The sequence below is a fragment of the Engraulis encrasicolus genome, chromosome 24, assembly GCF_034702125.1.
Source record: "Engraulis encrasicolus isolate BLACKSEA-1 chromosome 24, IST_EnEncr_1.0, whole genome shotgun sequence".
Lineage (NCBI taxonomy): Eukaryota > Metazoa > Chordata > Actinopteri > Clupeiformes > Engraulidae > Engraulis > Engraulis encrasicolus.
In genome coordinates this window covers 27,747,766-27,772,765 of record NC_085880.1, presented here as the reverse complement: position 1 = coordinate 27,772,765, position 25,000 = coordinate 27,747,766, and the positions used below count along the sequence as shown (strand labels likewise).

Here is a 25,000-nt window from a genome sequence, read left to right as displayed (position 1 = left end):
GCCGTTGTTTTTTTTAGCCCTTTTCTTCCAAACATAACAGCGTCTCATCAGAGCTTAAGGCGAGCAGAACAGGTTAATAAGCTAGCAATCAGCACACAGCTCAAGAGGACAGAGGGAAAAAAAAACATCATATCAACATATGTACATTCCCCCATTCTGCTTGCCAAACAACGAGGCTTTGAGTAACAGTTTAGTTTTTTTTCACGGGTGATGAGCGATCCAGCACACAAACAACCCTGGGAAGCATCTGTGTAATTACTGTTGGCCATCTTTCAAGCCACCCCCCCTCTCAAGAGAGAGATGTGTGACAATATATGACAAGAAAGCAAACATGCTTCCCCCAGCAGAATAATAGAATCCATCAGCGCCGTAGCAACCACACCTGTCTCAGTTTTGAAAACAATGCCATGCCGTCTATTTATTGGGTGCCAGAAAAGTTTATGTTTGTTCTATGACAGTGACAGTGACTTGATCCGTTTCATTATTTGGGGTTCTCAAGCTTGGGGGGGAGGAGGAGGGAGGGAAGGGCTGGGTGTGGTGGCGATGGGGTAGAAAAAAAGTCTGACTCGCAGATTTTTTTTTTACCAGCACACAGTGAGATCTCTTTCTTCCTGATAGCTGTCTGCCATGGTGTTAGAAGACAAATAACAAAGACTGTCATTCTCCCAGAGTCGGATATATGGCTAACCCTTTTTTCAGTCGGTACACATAATTCTTTAGACACATTGAAGTCCAGTTTTTGTAGCCCTAGCCACAATGAATTTACTTGATAAACAATGACAAATATGACCACAGCACAATATGTTTTGAGTAACTCAAGACAATATGCTGTGACGTGACAGGCTAAGATGTTGTGGATTGATTGATTGACTGGCATTCTGAGATGCTTTTGAATATCTCATGAGGAGACTGACAGCTGTGTTGTACACAACAGCCAAACCTGTTTAAATATGGATTATAAAGTATAGAATAGGGGAAATTACAACTGTCAAACAAATCAACTGTTAATTGCCGCAGAGTTTCTATTTTGAAAGGCAAGCCATTAACATATCCAAACTAACCCACTGTTACTCTCACCTGTCACAATAAACAGGAGGAACAAATCCTGACATCACACGACATGAAAGGAAGAAATCGTCTGGCATTTTATCATTGTATCAGCGATTTTGGCATCTACGCTTTCAGACAGCAAACAGACAATGTAAACAGAGGCAGAGAGAGGAGGGGGGGGGGGTGGCTAGGAAGAAGGGGAAAAAAGTTTGGCGCGACGCTGGGGATGGATGGAAGCGAGTGAGCATGCTAGCGAGCGGCACAGAAAACAGAAAATGGGTCACCGGTCTGGCGTGCTGTTTCTGTGGCCTCGCTGTCTCTCGCTGCCTGTCAGTGGGCTTTGTTGATAGAACAGCGCTGACTGTCATCTTAACAGTTAATAATTAGGCTTCCTCCTGCCACCAAACAGGGGGCTGCCATGACAAAAGCCAATGGCACGCTGGCGGTGATGGTGGTGGTGCTGCTGCTGGTGGTGGTGGTGGAGTGGTGATGGAGTCGGGCAGGCACGCAGGCGGCGGTGGTGGTGGCGGTGGCGACGGCAGTGGGTGGGGTTGTTATAAATAGTCTGAAGGGGATGATTAATGAGTCCGGCTCAAGCGCTGGAGCAGCAATCTGAGAGCAGAGACAATGGCCGCCTGCACAGCTGCCACACAAACACAGAACTCCACACCACAGCGCTCCACTCCACAGTACAGCACAGCACAGCAGCAAGCCCTGTCCAGGCCCATCACTGCGGGGAGCACAGAAAACATACCAGCCCAGCTAAAGCATACATACACACACACATACAAACACACACACACATGTACCCAGGCACATACACACGCACGCACATTCGCACGCACGCACGCACGCACGCACGCACGCACACACAGACACAAAGATAAAATAAATAAAGAAATGTAAAGCAGCATGAAGACTTTATTTAACCCCGCGGTGTTTCAACTGAGCTGCTCATTAACATGATGACACGCTCAGCTGCGAGTGAGTGAGGAGGGGTCAGCGGCTAGCCAGCCAGAGCCTTCACACACATGCAGGCACGCGCACACACACACACGTACAGTGTATGCAGACATATTCACACACGTCACCCACACCCACACCCACACCCACACCCACACACACACACGAGCGCATGCATATGCATGCACGCACGCACACATGCACGCACGCACACACACAAGCACGCACGTACGCACGCACACACACACATCGGCAGAGAAAAGTTACAACATGGCGGCATGAAGACATGAAGACAGGAAAGGGAGGGAGAGCCAGGCAACCCGACCAAACCACTGTATCAGCTTTTGGGGCAGCTGAGGCAATAAAAAAAGAAAAGAGCGGATGCTTTACCTGTGAGATGTTCCAAAAGCACTGGCCGCCTTTACTGTTACCCGGATAAACAAAGGCAGGCCAAGGTAATCCTAAATGGCCCGACAGGGATCGCACCATGGGAGCTGGTGATGTTGTGGTGCAGGGCTGGACTGGGATGGAAATACAGCCTGGGCATTTTGGCATAGACTAGCCCATTGCTTTTCAATGATACTATGACTAGCTCAGTCCACTCTCTATATTAACGGTAGACCAATGGCCCGCACCATCTACATTGAGGGCCAGTCTCTCAGGGGAAAAAAAAACACAAACAACAACAACAACAACAACAACAACAACAACAACAACAACAACAACAACAACAACAACAACAAACAACAGTATCGACCCCTGATGTGTCGTCACACCGGGAAAATGCCCTTTATGCCATCTTACCAGTCCAGCCCTGGTGTGGTGGTGGTGCAAGAGAGACAAAGATCATGGGAAGCAGTGTGTGCAGTGTTGCTCACTTCAGAGTGCCATGTGAGAGAGAACAGGAAATATAAGATTGCAGCCGAGTGGAGGCGAGACTCGCGGGAGAGCCCGTTTCACATCTAACTCTGATGTCTTGATAACAACTCCACCATTACTACATGCCAAGTGGCCGATCACATGGGGAGTGCCAGAGTGCAACATCTGTTTAGACGCCATTAAAACGCACTGGGCCATACATCAGCGGCGAGAGATTAGGACTATTGGGCCGGATAGTGGGAAACACATGCTAAAAAAAAAAGTCAAACAACAGTATGTTGTCCAATCACAAGCCAAAAACCAGAGAGGACGGCCAATGAACAGAGAGGAAGCAAGTGAACCATACAGAACCATGGTCAGCACAACAACAGAAATTGGCACAACATGTCATTTAAAAAAAAGGAAACTTTTTGGAGGGACATTTTCATTTTTCCCCCATTGCAAAAAAAAAAATGGTGATGGGCCATCCCCACCGACTGGCCTGACAATTATGTGAAATATTTTGATGTGCAGCTGCCCTGAACCATGTTTCCATTTGATCCCGCCTTTTACTTAGCCTCCACTTTTCCAGGCAGCGGAGCTCGCCAGCTAGACGTCAGTGCTGCTCCTTTTAATGCCACTGACAGGGGGTTATTTGCTCCCATATATGTTTTCTCTCCAATTATACCATGCCATCTCGCTGCCAACCATCTCGCCGCCACCGCTGCCTTTTGCAGTGATGGTCACCTCTTTGAGAAGAAGAGAGAGAGAGAGAGAGAGGGAGAGAGAGAGGGAGAGTCCGTCCTTTCCTTTACTTTCCTTTCCACCTCACCACTATATTTTTCGTCTTTTTAAGATTCTCCTCAGAAAGGACTCTGTCATTTGGCTGTCCTCTGGTCCAAAGTGTTATTTAACACCTGACAGCCGCCAGACTGCGCTTCGCATCACTTTGGGGAAATGATTTCCCGCGAAGCTATTCTTAAATGCGCTCACCAGCCATCCCTATTCCAATGGCTGCTACGCTACAAAAAAAACCCCACCCCCCATACACACACACTACCAGCACCACCATCAGGAGGTAACATTAGGAAGGGTGTCCTCAATTTTTTTTTCTCCTTGGCGTACAGTACAAGCAAGAACAGTGTTCCCCCCAAAAAAAATCAGAAGCCCAAACACTGCCCTCTGTGCCCAAACATGATCCTTGAAGGAGAGACGCTAATGGGCTCTAAATGATCTATCTGTCTTCACTTGTCTCATGGCATGTGGCACACTGGATTAGCAATAGCAACTGCTGTAGCATCAGGGGACTGCTGACATGTGCTTATGCTAAGTGGAGACACTGGGTGCATCCCAATATGTGACCTTGCCTCCTCCACTTGCCTCCTCCACTTGCTTCTCGTCATGATGACATCACTGACAACAGCATTATATTTCAATATCTTGCAAAAGCTCAATTGTAAAGTCTTTTTCTCATTTGCAATTGGGATGGTGAATGAAAAACAGTCCCTCAAAAGTTGTTGTGGCGAGGCTGACACCTGGGAAACTTTATAGTTTTCTCCATGGAGGAGGGGCCAGGAGGCGGGACGAGGAGACAAGCACAAGTGGAGGAGGCAAGGACACATATTGGGATGCACCCACTGAGAGGGGCATCGCTGGAATACGTACATACAGTACGCCGACCGCACCAGCACCCGCACCCGCAAAGGTCTCAACTCTAAAGCAGACAGCAGAGAGCTAGCCATTCGGAGGGTTTCACTTGCAGCAATTCATGAGAGGTGGTGGTTGAACTTGAGACAATGGCCCAAATACTTGGGTGTTTGTGATGAATAGCCATGGAGGTAACCATTACATACTGTATGATGGAAGACCTGAATTCACACCTCATACCTGCTTTGACAACAGTCAACAACAGCCAACAGTCATTCATCCCCCCACAATGGAAGTAAACGATATAATGATACTCATTTTCACATTAATTCAACATCTCATTCCCACAACACAAGCACAAGAGACAGACAAAGACAGGATGAGGAGTCGTCTGGAGTAAGATCTCCTTTAAACTAGGTCAGTCAATAACAGCTACGCCTGACAAGCAAACACAGACATGAGGATCAGATCTGATTGATCTGACAACAGTAATAGTATCCACCATTAACCAGCAGGAATGAAACCAATCCTAATGTAAACACCTCAAAATGCCAATAAATACCAGCAATTCATCATTGCTTCAAATGACTGGCTTTTTGGTGTATTATACAGTAGACCATACTGTAAGTCCATACACTTAACAATATGGAATAGAGAATCTACTGTATATGTTCACAAACTTCAACAGGCAGTGAGCCATTTATGAGCAAAGCTAAATACACTATGATGTTTTAATATTTAACTCTGAACACAAAAATCTGTCTCTCCAATAAAGATTAATTAGGCTAATTTACTTAATTTCGTACAGTGGCTCACAGCGATCATGCTGATGATCAAAGGCAAGACTAAAACGATATCAGGGGACTCCTGTCTCCAATATCCACCACACCAACCCACTGAATCAATAGAGAAAAAAACAGACAGCATTTTTAAGTATAGCTTAAAGCAAAAGCCTAATACAGAATGCAACAGCTTCAATTGAGCCCATTGATAGTGCCATGAAAAATGCATGATTTTTTTTAGGAGTTTTTTTTTTTTCTTCTTTTCTTTTCTTTTTTTAAAATCGGTGACTAGAGATCAATAGCAGGAAGGGGTTGCGGTATCAAAGCAGGTTTCTGTTAGAACAGCACTTATGACTTTGTGCAAAAAAAAATGCATCAGAGACAAATGGCAGAACAAAGCCAAGTGAGTAACAAATAAACAGAAAACAGAATGATTGCAAAGCTGAAGGTACTAAACTTTCCCCCTCAGATCCAACTACAGGATGTCAAACAAGTCAGAGCGGCAGACGAGAAGGGGAGAAAGGGGAGCCCGTTTGTTTTGCGCTGACATGCAATACATACTACTGGATTACAACGCCTCACTCGCAGTCAACTTTCTCACACATCAGTACTACGGAGGGGGAAAAAAGTTCAACCGTGGCCCAAGATGACACACGGCCATGAATCGCTGTGAGTGGACTCTTTTAAACGAATGTGTCACTCCTTCAGCAGCAGCCCAGAGTCACACCGAGTAGTGAGTGGAGTCATATATAGGGCCTTCTCCCAGCGCGTTAAATGGTACTTCAGTTTTTGACGATTGTTTCAATTGGTTGCATCACTTGTCTGTCATGGCGGATGAAAAGCCCATCCCTTGTCTGAGCGCTCAGAAAACATAACAGGTAGTGAAGGATGAGGTGACTGACAGCAACACGCTGCTGTATCGTCTCGGAGACGTGCCGCTCTGCCGTTCCTGTTGACGGTTGGGAGAATACACACACACACTCTCCAGCAGTCACAACATAAGGGGAAAATATTGGAGGAATTTGCCTATACAGTCTACTAGAGTGAACTTAACCAACTCCTCGTCGTAATTGAAATGGCCCATTGTTTTCATTTGTTGGAGGAAACAGCGATTCAATTGCTTGTTAACATGGCTAAATTTGCAGGGTAACATCTCATTATTGCTCAACTGGAAAATCAAGCTGTGCTACAGTATTATGCAAATAATAAAATACCCTTCACATCCCCGGTGCTCAGGCCTATTGAAAGAATGTGTTGAGCAGAATATGAGGCTAATGTATTCAAATACTTTCCCATTCTCTTCACAGAACAAATTTCCACATTTCAGCAATGGCCCCTCTAAAGAAATGACTCAATTATGAATAATTGAGCGGTTATTAGTCTGCTTTGCTGAATTATTGATACAGGCCCTTTTTTGTTTCATTACGTGTACACTGTTACGCCAGCAAGCATATCAAAAGCGTGTCAGATGCAACATTTTATGCATCTGACAGCTGTCCATCAGTACATCAAAAAAGAGCAATATGAGAGAATGATGAACCTGCCCTCCCAAAAGAAAATTAGATTTTTTTTTTTAGAAAATGTAGAAAATTATACTTTTGAAAGAGCCATGAAAGGCAATTAGGTTGCAACACCATCCACACACCTGTTTCGGTGTAGTGGACGCAGAACAGAGGAGATCAGGAAGAAGTCAAAGGCCTCTCAACAGCAGGTCGGGCCTAACCAGAGTGTGGCAGAGAGAGAGAGAGAGAGAGAGAGAGAGAGAGAGAGAGAGAGAGAGAGAGAGAGAGAGAGAGAGAGAGAGAGAGAGAGAGAGAGATGGAGGGGGAAAAAGAGAGAGAGAGAGGTCACGCCACTTCTCTCCTGACGAGCAGCCTGGCAGGCAGATGACAATCTTGCACACCGCCGCGCCGTGCTAGCAGAGCAGAGCAGAGCCGAGCCGAGCCGAGCCCTAAACAAGGCAGTGTTTTCATATCCATGTGCCGCGCTCCATCTCTCTCTCTTCTGACAGAGATAAGATGTATAAATTATGAGCGGCTGACAAAGTAGACTCCAGCGCCCGAGGCGGCTCATCAATCATGTCCTGTGTGTCAGCAGGTAAGTGATGTGGGCCCCGAAGGCACAACCCCATTTTTAGGTGAGTTGAGAGACAGAGAGAAGGGGTGTGTGAGAGAGAGAGAGAGAGAGAGAGAGAGAGAGAGAGAGAGAGAGAGAGAGAGAGAGAGACTGAAGAAAAGAGAGTAAGAGAGAGAGTCAGAAAGAGGGAGAGAGGGGAGAAGGGATAAACAAAGAGAGAGAGAGGGAGACGGAGGAAAGGTGGGAAGGAGAGAGAGGGCAAACATAGAGAGATAGAAAATGAGAGATGGAGGAAAAAAGAGAAAGAGAGAGAGAGAGAGAGAGAGAGAGAGAGAGAGAGAGAGAGAGAGAGAGAGAGAGAGAGAGAGAGAGAGAGAGAGAGAGAGAGAAATGAACAAGGCATGAATGAAAACACTACGGCAGAGAGACAGAGGCAGAGAAAAAGTATGGTAGGGAGAGAGTGAGAGAGGAAGGAGGGGGAGTTGGAGGCAGTATGGCGGAATGAAAGTATCTGTTTGGGATAGGAGTACCACAGCTGATCCGTATTTAACAGGCCCTTTAAAAGAAACAACAACAGGAACAAGAGGCAACACACACACACACACACACACACACACACACACACACACACACACACACACACACACACACACACACACACACACACACACACACACACACACACACACACACACACACACACACACACACACACACACACACACACACACACAGAGGCAGGCGTATTTTTGCATATAAAAAGCACGCCTCGCGCTCTTATTTTGGCTCTGCATCTCCTCGGGGCATCTGTTCTGCTGATACGCACAGACGGAATCCCACAATGGCAGCCATCATTGCAGTGCACAGTGCAGGAGGCTTCTCTCCAGAAAGGGCCAATGTGGTAGACCACCCAGGAACTGTCAAGGAGCAATAGCAGACGCACATTTTCGTCTACTACCCCCCCCCTTCTTTCTCTTTTGGTTTTGTTTTTTCTTCCTTTCTTTCCCACTCTTACGTACTGTACAGTCGTTCTTTTTTCGGTCCGTCTGCTGTCTGGGAGAGGAGGAAGCTGGGTGCTTGTCTGCAATGGATGGAGGAGCCTTCACCTCCTAATGCTTGATAAAGTGATGTGATACAGCGGGGCCCTTTTGTTGGCCTCTTAATGAAAGACATAACAAAGATTTGGGGGCCGGGGGGGCGAGCCGTAATGTCTTGAGGCGCTGATGTTTGGATTAGCCGTGAACATTTCCTTGGCTTCCACGAGGTGAAAAATGAGCATACACAGTCACAGACAAATGCATACATATCTTTAAAATACCCATGCACACACAGACACAGACACAGACAGACAGACAGACAGACAGACAGACAGACAGACAGACAGACAGACAGACAGACAGACAGACAGACAGACAGACAGACAGACAGACACACACACACACACACACACACACAGCCTTTAGGAAACATGCTGCTTGAGGTCGGAGGCATTATAATGGACAGTATGTGTGCTCCTCCACCACAGGAGATGTGTGTGTGAGAGAGAGAGAGAGAGAGAGAGAGAGAGAGAGAGAGAGAGAGAGAGAGAGAGAGAGAGAGAGAGAGAGAGAGAGAGACAGAGAGAGAGAGAGAGAGAGAGAGAGAGAGAGAGAGAGAGTAATCACATAACCCCATAAGTAACCCAACAAACCCAACCAACACAGTGCCAACAAACCCAGTGCCAGAACCCGTCTGCATGCCGTACCATACACAATGCAGGAAGAGAGGGATGGGATAAACGTGAAGAGACAGAGGCTGGGGCTGGGGGCCCCCAGTGTGACAGGTAAAACACAGATATTTACAGAGGCGTGCAGCAGCCCGTTGCAAGCCGCGCTCTTATCTTTGCTCCGCCTGGTCTGTTGTGGTGGTGGTACAGGGCTGCCGACAGCGGGGGGACAAAGGGGTCAGCTGTCCCGGGCCCAGGGAGATAGGGGACCCAGAAATGATTCCTCATTAAATTGCATGCATTGGGCTGGGGAGAGCGCTTTCAGATGACTTTGTCCTGGGCCTAGCCAGAGCTGTCAACGGCCCTGGCGGAGGCGAAGGCGGAGGTTGAGGTGGCAGCCAGGGCCCCCATCTCACACGGAGGGTGTAATCGTAGTGAGGGCCGGGGGGCAAGCCACCTCTGCTCAAGGCAAGGCAACGCAAGGCGCCCTGAAGCCTCCGAGCCCCGTGCTCAAGCTGAAGCTGACACGGCCTCCCCTCAACGTGTGTCTGTGTGTGGGAAGGGGGCGCTGAAATCACAGGGTGCCCCACCGCTACCACCCGCCCGCTCCACCACCATCATCCCCAAGCCATCAGCCCAACATATGCCTCTAGGGGTGTATGTGTGTGTGAGAGAGAGAGGGTGGAGGATGGAGGATGGGAGGGGGAGAGATGAGGGTAGAATTAACAAGAGATGGGGGGAGAGAGAGAGGAAGAAGGTGAAAGAGTAGGGAAAAAGGGGGGGGTAGTGAGAGAAACAGAAAGAGAGGGAAAGAGGGGGCGAAATAGAGGGAATAGAGAGAGACAGAGAGAGAAAAGGAGAGAGAGAGAGAGAGAGAGAGAGAGAGAGAGAGAGAGAGAGAGAGAGAGAGAGAGAGAGAGAGAGAGAGAGAGAGAGAGAGAGCAACAGACATAGTGAGACAGACAGGCCACAGTGTTGCGGCTACATTGCGACATGCAGAGTGTGTGAGGGGGGTCAGACGGTGAGCCACCAAGAGGCCCTGAGGGCAGGTCCTCATTGACACCAGCTGCAACAGGAGCCCGTGTGTGTGTGTGTGTGTGTGTGTGTGTGTGTGTGTGTGTGTGTGTGTGTGTGTGTGTGTGTGTGTGTGTGTGTGTGTGTGTGTGTGTGTGTGTGTGTGTTTGTGTGTGTTTGTGTGTGTGTGTTCCCGTGTTTACATGTGTATATGCAGACACAACACGAGCGACCACAATTGCAAATAATGACTCAAACATGTCTGCTGGGGCACAAGGGCCCTTGGGGCATCTCCTTCACTGACGTGCACACGAACACACACACACATGCACACACACACACACACACACACACACACACACACACACACACACACACACACACACACACACACACACACACACACACACACACACACACACACACACACACACACATTAAGCATATGCATATGCATGAGAGACAGAAACAGAAAAAAAGTGAAGAAGGGCTGGAGTGATAAAAAGAGAAGACAGAAAGGCTCCCTGTTCCTATATTCAATAACAAGGGGGTTTTCCATGCAAAGTGACCACAATGTAGAAGTCAAATCCAATGCAAAACAATTTTAATGATGTGACCAGAGAGAGTCGCCTGTCTTGTGTCAAGCAACGGCATCATTAACAAATCACGAGGCAGAGACAGCATGTTCAGAAGGAGTATGACGCATAATGCTCAACTCGATTATGACAGAAACTAATGCAGGACTATAGACACTGATATAAACAGATCCAGAATGTACTGCCAATAAATACAAACAGCGTGGTGAGGCATTTTTGTATCATTAAAAACATGATTACGTGATGAACATTTGTTTATAGTTAGAGGCAGGGCTATATATGAACACCAGCCAACTGGCCAAATGCTGGTGAAAATTCATTTTAGCTGGTAAAGAAGAAAACTTGCTAGCCACTTTGACCCATTAGTAAGTGTGTGTTTGGCTAGTAAGATCTATTACCCATTTTGGCTGGTGATGAAAAAAGTTAATTTAGAGCCCTGGTTAGAGGGGAATGAAAATGGTACGCTCGGATCACAAAACGCACAAAAATTGACCAATATTACATCTTACACCTTTTCAACAATGCGACATGAATGAAATGACGAGCTGCACGCTCCCCCGTGTGTAAGGCGTATCCGTCCTGGTGTTGATCTGTGGTGTGATTTTTTTTGCCCGTGCTCTCTCATCGTCAACACTGTCATCTCATCTGACAAACCTCTCTGACAGGTCTCCAGCAAGAAACAAATTTGAATTTAACGCCTGTGTATTAAATCAGCCAAGGGTGCATATAGGCTACGGCACGGTTTTTAAAAATGTCATAGCCATCATCGCGCGGGGAATTAACATAATTACTGAGTGCTGCACTCCGTAACAACATAATCACAAGCTCCCCACACATGTTCATATTTGACTTAATATCCTCCACGTGCACAATAAACTCATGAAGACATGTTGCTAGTATTGAGAGAATGTCAGCTTTGTTAATTAACACCTCTGAAGTTAAAAGTTTGAGTAAAAAAAGGGGGGGGGGTGTGGGTGGGGGCAAGGCAAGGAGCAAAATCAGACTTCATTTCGTCAGTCAATAGTGCACAATATATTCCCTGCACATAATGTGATCTCAATTTACAGTCAGTGAGGTAATGGTACGCTGCAGGATTCAGGAAACCATCTTTTTTTTGTTGTTTTATTTTCTTTAAGTAATGTTAAAGCATGGATACAGTATGAAAATCATACATTTTGATGTGAGCTTCGGGGGGTCTGGGCATGGATTCAGCACTGCAACACTGAAAATACCCACTTGGCAATGTGAATTTGTACCATCATAATCCTATTACAAGCCATGTATGACAACAGCACTATGGTTAAGCCAGTTTGGTGGATAGCACGATCAAAGCTAATAAGCTTAATGATGCCAGCACTGGACAAAAAAGAGGGCTGTGCAAGCCAGAAGATGTTTAAATCTTTTTTTTCCCAACTCAATCGTGCAAGCTCAAGCCACAATATTTATAGTCTAAAAGACAGATGTATAGATAGACATATACCTCATATCAGAAAGAAAGTAAAGGAGTATAAAAGGGCTATGTAAAATGGGAGGCTAACAGGAGCGGGCATCCACTGGACAGCCATAAAAGACCCAGAAGCAGGACTCTGGCACGGCTACTCACAGTATTGATCCAGTCTGTGATGATCAAGGGGAAGGCAGCCATTTTGACTTGCTCTCTCCCACTGGGGGCGGAAGAGCTTTCACTACAACACCAAAGAGGGAGAGAGAGAGAGAGCGAGAGAGAGAGAAAAAGAGAGAGAGAGAGCTGTCATGTCGGGTGAACACAAAGACCGGCCAGGGCCCCGGAGCTGCAGGATGCATCTGCCCCCAAATGCAGACCTTCAAAACAAACAACCCGGGAAACACGCAGACACATAGACAGACAGACAAGACAGACAGAACAGCAGCAGACAGACAGACAGACAGATGGGCTTACGGGACACAAAGAGCTCTAACTGTATTGTCTTAATATGGAACGGAACTGGCAAAAAAACAAAAAACAGACCAGAAGAGATGTTTCTTTGTGCACTTTTTTCCTTTAGTGTAAATTCACCTTTCACAGTTTACCTTCTATACAAATGAGAAGTCTTTTTTTACTTCCTAAAAATGAAGCAAAATGTTGCATTTTATGCCAAGGACCTTATCTCTATATCCAACAGACTATTGACCCTGGGAAGGACAAAGGCTTTCAGTTGTCTGAAAACGAGATGAGTTGTGACAGGATGTGGATGCATCAGATAGCGTGGCTAAATATTATTTTACAGTAGAAAAAGGGCCGGAGCAGAGCCCCGGTGCTTTGGGGGGGGTAAGGTGTGATGAAAGTCTCAGTTGGTGACTGGGACTTCACTTTTTTTTCCACGGTGACTCCCTCCTTCGTCTCCCATTACCTCAAACAAGTCTGCTGACGGATGCTGCCAGTTGGCACACAAACCCGCCGCGGATGCGGTGTCCATTGTACCGCCATCTGCCTACTGTTCTCCGTCCCAATATCGGGTGATCCGGGGATAATATTTTCTAAGATGTCAACGCTGCTGGAGTTACAGTTGTAACTCTTATTCAATGTGAGAGAAAAGGGACTCCTCCAGACGGCGTTATTGTGTTCCCGGGTCAGCATTGTCAGTTTGCATCCCGGCGCTGGCAAAATATGGAGGCTGGCAAGTGATGAGGCTGGGCTGGCGAGCCGGAGAGCCCCTGTCTGACTGACCTAAATGTCTGGATCTAGTGTGTAAAGGAATCCAGTGTCAAGAAACGTATTGTGTTAGGAGACCAGAGACAGAGTGAGGGGATGGGGGGTGGTGGTTGGTAAGGGGACTTACTGAAAGAGACAGACACAGACAGGCCAACCGACAGACTGGCTGAGAGACCATGTTTAGTCACACACACTTTGTCTTCCCCCCCTACCTCCTTCTCCTTTACGTCTGTCTCAAAACTAACGACGAAAAAAAAAACATAATTTAAGAGAAGACATAAAATTTTGTTACGGTGTAAACACAGAGTGGGCCTGAATGAAAAGACAACAGTTGGTTGCCCAGTCTTTGTAGTGAGGCGTCAAAGTGCTAGGCCAAGTAAGCTGGCAGGAACAGAGGTTCTGTCAAAATCAAAAGAGGCATTGTCGAGTATGTCTGTCCGGCCAGCCGTCAGAATAAACTTTACCCTCAGATGACACTGAATCATTTCACTGTGCAGTCTAGGCATGAATGCACAGGGGGGAAAACGGTAAAGTCCAAAACACTGGAAATACAATTATAAACACATCGCAGGATTACTTTTTAAAATCCTTTAGAAGTTAGTGAGCATTAGATACACTCACTGGGCAAGATTTACATAACAAAACTCTGACAGCAGAGTAGGTATGCGATGACCTTATTCGATGACACCTTGGATGTGTTTCAACCACTTGTGAGAGTGTGTGACAGCCTTACTTAGGGCAGCAGCCCATCCATGAATCTGTCAGCTAGCTGCCAAACGCCGGCTTTCGGGAGGTCATAGACCTGATATAAATAGACCTTTACTAATGTCACAAGTCAAGAGCATTCTCCACACCTGTGTCACACCCTGTTAATGACGAAACAAGATGTGACTGCTGACCCAGGCTGCCGGCTAGTTTCTGCGTTCCTCCGAGCTAATCCATAGTTTTCAAAGACTTGTTTTCTCATTTTGTCACGCTCTGTGCTCATATTACCGATTGGCAAGGAGAAAAAGTAAACATCAATGCATCAAATGTGGTCGGGCATTCGCGAGTGTCTCCCCGTCCTGAGCCAGGTGGGTGCTATGGAGGAGGCGGGCTGCAGCGGGACGCTAACTAGGTGCAGGCTTGTTTGGGGTCGTACGGGCTGCTTTCTCCTCAGCCACTGTGTTTGAGTGAGGGATGAACGTGCGATGAGTGGCACTTGACCCCCAGGACCTGAACAGGACCCTTCGGCTCACACAAGGACTTCAAGAGGAGGCTGGCTGCTGCTTCAAGCTATGGCCCTGAAGTTTCTGTCTTTGTCTTTCTGGACCGTACACCCAGGGAAGTTTCTCCCAGGGAGGTGCAAAGACTCCCAAACACTCGCACACACATGCGCGCACACACACACACACTTATGCACGCACACACTAGCAATTGAAATGAACTGCAGAAAAACAACAGATTTTCTGAAATATACATCACATTACATCACAATATATACAGAGTATTTCTGGCAGTAAACGACTATATAACTAGGTGTTCACTACAGTGGATGGTACTCAGTCAGGTAGGCTTCATTACACAAGATGTTGTAACTACCCCACTACGACGATTGCATTGCCATCCATACAGTTAAAGACATGAAGTCTGTATAAACAGCTCCAAGGCGTGACGCTTTTGACAACTTAAGCCTGCTGGTTCAGCCATGCGGGATCTCTAATCCCCCCAGGAGTCCATCGGGTTCAGCCGAGAGTGACACGCTATAAGCCAGGGCATGCCTGGCTGGGACCCTTGAGTGAGTCAGTGGCCTAGTAGTAGACCTCAAACACAGGCCGAGTCACTGATTCAGCCCACATGCACCATGCAAAAGGCATCATTGAGTCTACCTGTTCCAACAGGCTAGCCACACACACACACACACAGCCTGACCTGCAGGTAGTCCCTGGGGGACATTCATTATGGGAGCACGCTGACTTGTTGAAAGAGGGATGAAAAAAAGACAGCAGCAAAGAACAACAAAAGGAGAAGAAAAAAAGCTGAGCTGTTGTTACAGTACCTGTCAAGCACTAATCGCATCTTGAACCTGGCGGGGACACGCCTTAACGTGATCGGGTTTCCCATTAATCATCGACGGGGCCGAAAAACACTTTGCTCCCTCGCTAGCTGTTGTTTTGGCATTTCAGAGGGCATATTAAAGTTTCAACCTGCTCATTTGCTGTCCGTTTCCACCTGGCCTCAGACTCGTAACCACGGCTTACAATCAGACCGGGCAGCCATGACTTCCCGCCGGGACCCAGGCAGCCTGTTTATTTACTACGGGTCTTCTTAATGGACAATCGACTGATCGCAAATAAAAGTCGAGCGCTGTCACGCTGCTAATACGACCCAGTCAATCCCTGTCACATAAAACAATGAAATATTAATTGACTAATGCAATTGGGTAATGGAAGCGGCAGCAACGTATATATATTACCTTTAAGTGTTGCTGATTATTTAACAAGACGTTAGACGGGCAGCTCTCTATAAGCCCCTCATAAAACTCACCAGAGGTGCATTAGGATATATTAACTTGTCATCATGGGATGACAAGCAAGGGGATGTCTTTATTGACACAGAATATACAAAGAAAACAGTACATCACGGCTATAAAATGTCTTTTCCTGTCGAGTCTGCGAACCTGCCCATAGTCCTCACTGTGACACTAAGGTGCTTTTAAAAGAACCGTCATCTGCTGAAAGCCCACCCTCCTTGTCAACAGCTACTGCTTCTAAGTCAGGAGGACAGGAGGAAATGGTTGGGGTGGAGGTTGCATGGCAAAGCGAAGGTTGGTCAAGGGTCAAACTTTGTTTGAAGGTTATTTCTTACCGGGATCCAATTAACTAACACACGGACGGGACGGTGCCTGTCAAAATGGTATATTGTTTATGCAAAGTTAACACGGACTAAATAACAGCGTCTCCTCCGGTGTTGACAGCTTCAGAAATAATTGACCAATGTGCTCGCATGCAAGGAGACAATGGGCAGAGAATTCAATCCAACAGCGGACAGAGCCCATTGAGCGTGTCACTGAAATTCTGCATTTGCCGACAGGGTTGCCAGATGAGGCTGTTGATTTTCAGCCCAAAAAATGCTCAAAACCCGTCTGAAAGCAGTACCTTTCCCAATAATACTATTGATTTCTATGGCCAAAAATTTGCAGAAAAACCCACCCAAATGCCCTTTTTATCCATTTTTACCCGCAGACGGTCATCCCAAGCAGCCCAATTGGGCGGGAAACAGCCCAATCTGGCAACACTGTTTGCCGACGGCAAAGGTTGATCAGGGAAAGTGAATTCCCTCTAGCTGTAGGTAGTACCACCAATAGTAAGCCAACTTGTCTTGTTTAGAACATGGCCGAGTTCATTCATTACCCAGTGTACTACTGAACAAAAGCCTTGTATTTACACGCTGTCAACAACCAAGATGGATAAGATCCCTCCTTACAGTATTCAAGGGCAGTTTTACTTTTGAATATGAAGCCACACACCAAGAACCCAGAACCCAGTGACTCATCCGCCACCTGGGTGACGTTATGGGCTAAACACGTACACGTACACTGCAGTGTAAATAGCACGACACCAAGAGCACAAACACAAACATTTGCTCTTCGGATTTGGGGTAAAAGTACGATACACCGTTAGAAATGTTGCTCTGGCACAAAACACTTTCACACACTGTTTTTTTTCTCTTTTCCATGTTCCCTTCACCTCTTTTCTCGAACGAGGATAGGTGCACAAAAAGGTGTCAAATTCAACAATGAGGTCCCAGAAACAAAATGCAAGAGGTAGACAAAGAACAGTTTTCCCTGCCTGAACATGACCCGCCTGCAAACAGTGACACAGATCACAAAAAAGCGCCGTGGGTGTGAGGACTTCCTTAAATCTATACCGCCTTCCCAAACAATGCCAACCCCGACAAGGTAAAAAAAAACCCTCTCAGCCACCAAAGTCGCAGAGTACTGTCTGCTCAAAGTTCACAATGCCTCTCCAAGGTCTGTGTGACTTCTCTCTCCTCTTTCCTCCCCCTATCCCTCTCCTCTTTCCTTCCCTCTCCTTGTGCATGTGTTCCCATTCAGCCGTTGTGGTGGGTTGGGGGGGGTGGCTATCATCATCTCAGGCATCATGACAGTAGGTGGAAACGCTATCTTTCATTACACAAAGTATAAATAGTGTAATCTATCAGCTCTGTCAATCAGGATGATTGATTATGGGCTGTCACAGAAAGAGAGTGACATATTAGAAAAGTTCTGTTAACAATGCCTATTGCCGAGCGAGTGGTGGTGGGGCCTGGCTGCCACAGAGGCGAGTGATTAATGTGTTGTCAGCCTGTAATCCCACACCCCTTGGCTAATGAGGCAGGAATTTATCATCTTTACGGAGTGGCAGATGTCAGAGAGGAAAAGGAATCCAAGTGCTGGAAACAATATACTTTTTTTCCCTCCTCCCCTCCACTTCTCTCACCGTGGCTGACGTGTCTGACAAGGTCTGAAAACCACAAAGAGGCCTTGTGTAAGCACTAACTTGAATGGGGGCGACTTTCATTTGGCATCCTCCCCACCTCGACTCCTTGCTCGCTCGTTCGCGCGGCTTTTTGGAGACAAGGCGAGTCAACAACCCCTCACAGCTGCGCACGTCACCGCTGCCGCACGGCAGACTTCTCGTGACTTTCACGCTGTCGTTTTGTAAAAACATCGCCCTTGGCGTGTTACAGTACAAAAGGTTGAGGAGATATAACTTCAGTTTTTTTCCATTGTTTTAGAGCATGAACAAAACACGATATAAATTTTGGAACGTCACTTCTCCTTATGTTCGCTAACCATCTCCTTTTCACTTCGTTAAACCCAGACACCTCTGCATGTTTGTTTGCGGCAGGCAAATTGCTAGTTTGTTTAAGCAGTGAGTCATGGCGTTGGAGTGGGAAGTGTTGGTGATGGTCCGCCTCGTGGGATAAAGAACCAAGAACCTTATGTTATTGTGTCACATGCACAAAAAAACCCCACAACCTTAAAGAGAAATGCATAAACACAGATGTCATTTCCAGTTTACTAGAGTACAGTGAGGTAGTGAGTTTTTGGTCTAGTGCAATTTAAAAACAGAAAGCCAAAGAGGGAATGGGGGTGGGAGTGGGTGGTGGTGGCGGATGACAAAGTCAGCCACTTTGGAAATAGTAAGATTCAACCTCGGCCCCGGGGGCCACTCCCTCTTGGATTCCAGGACACGAAATGCAGATTAGCAGATGATGCTCCGTCATTAGCGTTGCTGGCACGTTAGCCTGTGCATAATTCACAGCGACACTATTGGCATTATCTGATCAAATTGGATGCTGGATTACTTTAAGTAGGCCTAATGATCTGGTTCCCCGTGAACCCCCAAACTTTGGCAGCATCCGATCCGTAGCATCAACATGACCACAGAGGGGCACCCCCCCTCCGAAAAATAAGCACGCCATCTGTGTTTAATTAGCCTGGCAGTGTCTTAGCATCATCAGAGGGATGCTGAAAAGCTAAACCACGGCTAAACAATGAAGCGCTGACGACGCTCTGGGACCCACTTGACTCTACTCTGTAATTGGGAAAACATAATGTAATAAGTGTCGTAACTGAAGTGAAACTACAGTGATCACTGGAAAACAACAACAACAAAAAAAACCTGTGGTGGGCTTACAGTACGTATGTACTCTGGTCCACTCAGTAGACACTGATGGGACTGCCCCAAACATGCTGGCAAAGTTGGTTTAGTTGGATATTATGTGCTTTCCATGGATCTTTCCACAGACAATCAATAGCAGATGCTCAAGCAAACAAGTGTGCGCAATCATATATGGAATAATATGTTCATATTTTGTTTTTCTGTACCCGCCATCATTTTGAGTTTGTCTGCTATGCGTGAGTGCACTCGAAGTAAGGATGATAAATGAGACATCAAGTATGATATAGATCTTTGCAGCATTACAGCTTATAACTGTTGGGCTGGAGACCGTTTCTTGTCAGCTGTGTAATCCAGCAAAGAGACACAAAAGGACAAAGCAGAAAGCAAAACATCAGACTAATCTCAGAGCTATGTCCCCATATTTTCCGCTTAACCAAAATGATCAGCCTGGCAACACTTCTCAAAACATACTCGAAAACATCTGCTTGTTTTCAGGCCTGAAATGTAGATCACTTCACCCCCCTCCACTCGCCCGCCGAGAGGTGACGTGACATTGAGGTCACGTGGCCCTATCATTTTTCTTTGAGCAAGACCATAAATCAATCCCCCATCTATTACCAACAATTAAAACTGCCTTAAAGTTTTACTGTCTGTTTATGATGTGCAATGTCGCCTGATTTATGTGGACACAATGAGTCACTCTCTGTAATTACGGGCCTCTTTTTTTTTTTTTTGGTGGACCGTGCCCTCTCCGTGACCCCCTCTCTCACACCGGCTGCCAGATCACTTACAGCAGCATTTTCCAGCTGAGACGCAAACACACACATGCGTGCACCCGCACACACCCACGCGCATGCGCGCACGCACACACATACGCCTGGGACACCTTGGTACAGTACTACCTAGGCAACACAGATATGTCTGAACGGCTGGCCGACCGGTACAGCGGCAGAGCAGACCAGAGCAGGCTGGCAACAAGCTACTTATTACGCCATCAGCGTGTCCGATTGCCTGGTGCGGAAGTTTAATGTTTTAAAAGGTCAACACACTGGTTAACTTTATTTTTCTCCTTCGACAACCGCTGCTAATGGCATCTTAAATTACATTGCCAACAAGCCTCTGCGCCGCACCATCTAATGTGCACGAGAAAAGGCGAGGGATTCTGGTTTGTTTAAATCAAACACCCAATTAATAATTCCACCCTTGTAATCTATGATGATTTAAAGAGCTACTCTCAGTTCTACGGGAAAATAGGATTGGCCAGCGTAGGTAAATTTGTCTTTAAGAAATGGCCGTAAACTTCTTCTTTTTTTTGTTTCCAAGCGATCTGCTTCACAGCGCTCCTGCTTCCCACCGAGAGTGATATTTTTATGACTTTGTCTCCAAGGAAAGATTTATCCTGTGAAATGATTCAGCAAACTCACTGAAGGCACATTTGTGGACCGCCGTTCTTGCCTTGCCGGCTGTTTATTATGTTGGAAACGCTTCGGGGAACTCGTAATTCTCAAGCAAAGAGATGAATATGGCAACAAGCTTTACAAGTCATACAAGAGAGATTACAGCCCAAAAGAAAAACAATACGGCTCTGTCCATCTCACTTCCCCCGGCCTAATAAAGTGGAAAACACAACCAGCCATCATCCACCGACAGAGAGTGGAGCCCCGGAGTGAAGTATTCTCTCTTTCTCTCTCTCTCTCTCTCTCTCTCTCTCTCTCTCTCTCTCTCTCTCTCTCTCTCTCTCGCTCTCCCTCTCACCAGTTTTTCACTGCTGTCTCGACACAGACTGCGGCTGGGCGATGAAAAGCAGATTAACAATAAGAGAAGTCCCGAAAAGATCCCACTTCATAACTTTCCTGGCCGTGCCACCATCAATTAGGGGGGAGAAGACCTGCGCCTGTGACTGGGGATGATGGGAGCTGGAGGTTGGCTTAGGCCGCTCCGCTCCGCTCTCGGCTCAGAGCGCTCTCCGCTTGCTTGCTCAGGCCTGTTATGTCTGCTTCTCATTACACAGAGCAGGATGTGGGAGAGAAACCCATATCACAACAAGAAAGTCACGTCCAATGCTTCATCCAAGACTAATTCAACTGAAATTTCAGGCACCATTATACCCTTACGTAGCTACCACTCTGTGTTTTGTATATAAAAAATAGGGGGGTTACTTATAGGGGGGGTTACTTCACTCATTGTAATGAGGAAAATGACTGGATGGGAAAAAGAACAAGACTTTTTGACGTGCCGATAGTGGTGAAATGTTCGTTTGCTTTAAACCCCTCTGGTGCTAGGAGTTGTTGCTTTGCAGAGGCCAAGAAATGGAGACGACGAAAACACAGGCATGTGCTTGGTTGCCAGAGTGTTGTCAGGGGGCTTTGACAGACACGACCAGTAAAAAACGCAAGGTTTTTAACAGCGTTTCAGATGGCTCACCGTACTGTACCTCCAGAGGAAGCTAGGGAAGTAGCCCACACTTTCACCACATGTATTTTTCCGAAAGCAGCCCTGCGACTCCATGCGGTTTAACGCCATCACATTCCATGACCTCCAAGTCCTCAAAGAGAATTATCACATTATGGCATTCCTGCACGCCCAATTTCCCAAAAATACAGCTTAAGGGTTTCCACTTTCCTGCCCCTAACTGTGCCTTTGGAGACAAAAAACAAAGCAAAAGTGAGAGAGAGGGAGAGAGAGAGAGAGAGAGAGAGAGAGAGAGAGAGAGAGAGAGAGAGAGAGAGAGAGAGAGAGAGAGAGAGAGAGAGAGAGAGAGAGAGAGAGAGAGAGAGAGAGAGAGAGTAAAATAAAAACTACTTCAATGCCCTTTTTGAATTTCCTTGTTTACTCCAGGTACTTGTTTCTTCCCTCTAGCACATTGGTCAAATTTCTCCCCTTCACTGCACCAAGAAATCCAATAAGACTCAAGCCCAATTACACTGTCCTCATAACTACAGCCTACCAAATGACCTTCCTTGCTTCCATCATATCAAGCCTCTCGCAAGCACAGACAACAGCCCACAGACAGATCACTTTGGACCACTTACATTAATATACAGGTTTAGGGGCTACTGGTGCATGCAGGAAGGAAAATCAATGTTTCAAAGGGCTTCTCAGGACGCCATCACGTGCGTCTCCCTCAGCTAAATGGCAAAGGTGTTTCTGATTCAAAGCCACTCAAATATCCAAGTGTTCTCTCCGGCCCTGCCTGGAAAACGGTGATGAAATGGCGTAATCTCTGTGTATTTACTCTGTACTGCATGGTGGTGCAGCAGCAGCAGCAGGGATCAGCCGGTTTCAAAACATTTCTTTTATGACAACATCTTACGAAAACTGTTTTCTACCCCAAGGCCCCTGGATGCAATTTAGCAAGCTTGGGAAAAAGGGCTAGAATAGTTATGGTATTCATATTGTATTTAAGTGTATTGCAGTTTTATGAAAGCCATATGAGGGGGGGATGAAGTGTCACGCCGTAGCCATGATTGAAAAGCAGCTTTAAAGCATGGTCACACTTCATTCGAGCCACGATGCAGCGAAGGATTCAAAAGTTCAGCTGCACATTCAGCCCGCTTTAGCCTTCGCCGGGGTTTCTCATGTTCAGGGGCGGATCTAGCCATTTTGGGGCCCTAGGCGAAATATTAACACGAGGCCCTGAAAAGTTCTACTTGAAAGATGTACACAAAATCAGGGCCTTAGAACTCTGTGTTTTGGTGCTATTTTATTGTTTTGTCCATTGTTTTGTATAGTTTTGTCTACTATTTTCATGTTTACCATGACTGGTGTGACAGTTGGGGGCCCCTATGGAGGGCTGATTTGGTGGGGGCCCTAGGCAATTGCCTAGGTTTGCCTAATGGAAAGTCCGCCTGTGCTCATGTTTACCCCTCTCTGCTCTTCATGGCTATAGTAAAATACACCTCCTCCTCCTCCTCCTCCTCCTCCTCCACCTCCTCCTCCACACTGATATATGTATACTCTGGATGAGATTACACACAATACACGCTGAAGTCATCCATGTGACAAACGCGGTGCGCTCATGCGGAGCTGCTCACTGGAGGGAGGATAGGCACGGAGGACGGGGTGCGGAGCCGAGCCGAGTCGAGCAGCACTCCTGATCAAAGCCAGAGAGAGAGGCTTTCAGATGCCCGCCTGCATTACGCATGCCAGTACTGTAGTACAGAAACCATCGTTTTAAAACAATCATCTAACCAGCCAAGTGTTTTATATTCTCTTTTTTTTCACTGTGTGCATTTGGTGTTGCTCAGGTTGGCTACTGAGGAAGATAATTGTTGAAAATGTTTTGTCATTGTGTTGTTATTTTAAAGTCATCACACAAAGACCATTACGACACAAAGTTAACAAAAACAAAACAAAACAAAAAACCCTATTGTGAATGCTCATGCACCACCATTTTGTTGTAGTTTTTTGTTTTAGTCTTGTTTTCGCAGTCTTAGCTAAAGCGCTAATTGCGGTATGCTGCCATGTGCCTGTGGTGGCTGCCATGTCTTTCAGAGAGGGAAGACGCCCCACTGGACAGCTACACACACACACACACACACACACACACACACACACACACACACACACACACACACACACACACACACACACACACACACACACACACACACACACACACACACAAATAACTAATTATGCCAACATCTTTCCGCAGCCCTTGTCGCGTGGCGGGTCTGTTGCTGGAGCTTGTTAATTGGTGACCTGCGCTATTGGTCAGCAGACAATCAGAGACAATGATGACGGCAATTAGGGGGGGGGGGGGAGTGTGGCGAGCGGAGCGCACGCACACGCCCCACGGAGCCTGTTATGGCTGCCACATCACGTCTCATCTGGCTCAAAACAAGCGCGTTGGAAACACCGGCGTGACAGCCGCGTGGACGGGCGCGATAGCAGGGAGGATGCCAAGCGAGGCATTGCTGTCTGTCCGGCCCTCTCGCTCAACCAAGGGAGAACCACAAAGACGGGCATTGTCTGCAAGGGTAGCCATGCCACATGGAGCATTCAGGAGAGAAGCCACGAGACTATTTAATAATAACGGGATATTTAATATAAGGGACTCATCTCATCGCATACTACTACTGCTGTCACTAAAAACTTGCAAAAAGCAATTCTGAAAGAGGTGGTTTATTTATCTGTATATTATTTGTCATTTTGTGTTATTTATTAGCTTGTTTACAATAGTTCGCAATAGTCATAATTTTGTCGTTTTGGCCTTCGTGTTGCCGAAGTTCTATTTGCGCGACGCACTGGAACTGACACCGTCTGCTTTTGTACTTGCACTCATGTTTACCTCCCCAAAACCCGGTGCAATGACTCCTGGGAGGACTCTGCAATGATCTACACTGTAAATATTTTATGACCGCACAATTACATGAAATCAAATCTTTACTAAAGCCCGTTCATTGAAATTCCTTGTACTTGGGGGATGGAGCAGGAGGGTATAAAGCAAATTCAAACAATCCTGCCCTATACACAAAGACACAAAGCGGGAAAAAAGGGGGTGAAAAGGGGAAGAAAAGTGAAAAGGAGAGAGAGAGAGAGAGAGAGAGAGAGAGAGAGAGAGAGAGAGAGAAAGAGAGAGAGAAAGAGAGAGAGAAATAATTGCAAATGCACAGGGTAATTAAGCGATTGTGACCGTCGTGTACGTGAGCTGTCGGCCTGATCTGGACGGCTGTCACGCTCGGCGACGCAAGTCTGAGGGGACAGGCGCCGTCGCCTTTGATCTGGGTTCATGCATACGGAATGAGGTCAGGCGCTGGTCATTAAAGAGAAACCCTTCTCTCTCTCTCTCTCTCTCTCTCTCTCTCTCTCTCTCTCTCTCTCTCTCTGCCCCTGTCCTGGCTTTGTAAGACCGACCAGTCACCACCACTGTGGCACTGGCCTCACGAAAGAAGCAGAAAAAAAGAAATAAAGAACGGCCTGCTAGCCAATAAAACCCTGAAGGGCCCTTTAAATAAAAATTAGAC

At 46.7% G+C, this 25,000-nt stretch overlaps 1 protein-coding gene across 1 annotated transcript in view; it reads right to left on the bottom strand.

The window, feature by feature from the left end:
- Positions 1-25,000, bottom strand: part of lrmda (leucine rich melanocyte differentiation associated) — a 264,754-nt gene that overhangs the window by 58,387 nt on the left and 181,367 nt on the right. The gene's annotated exons all lie outside the window — the stretch shown is intronic.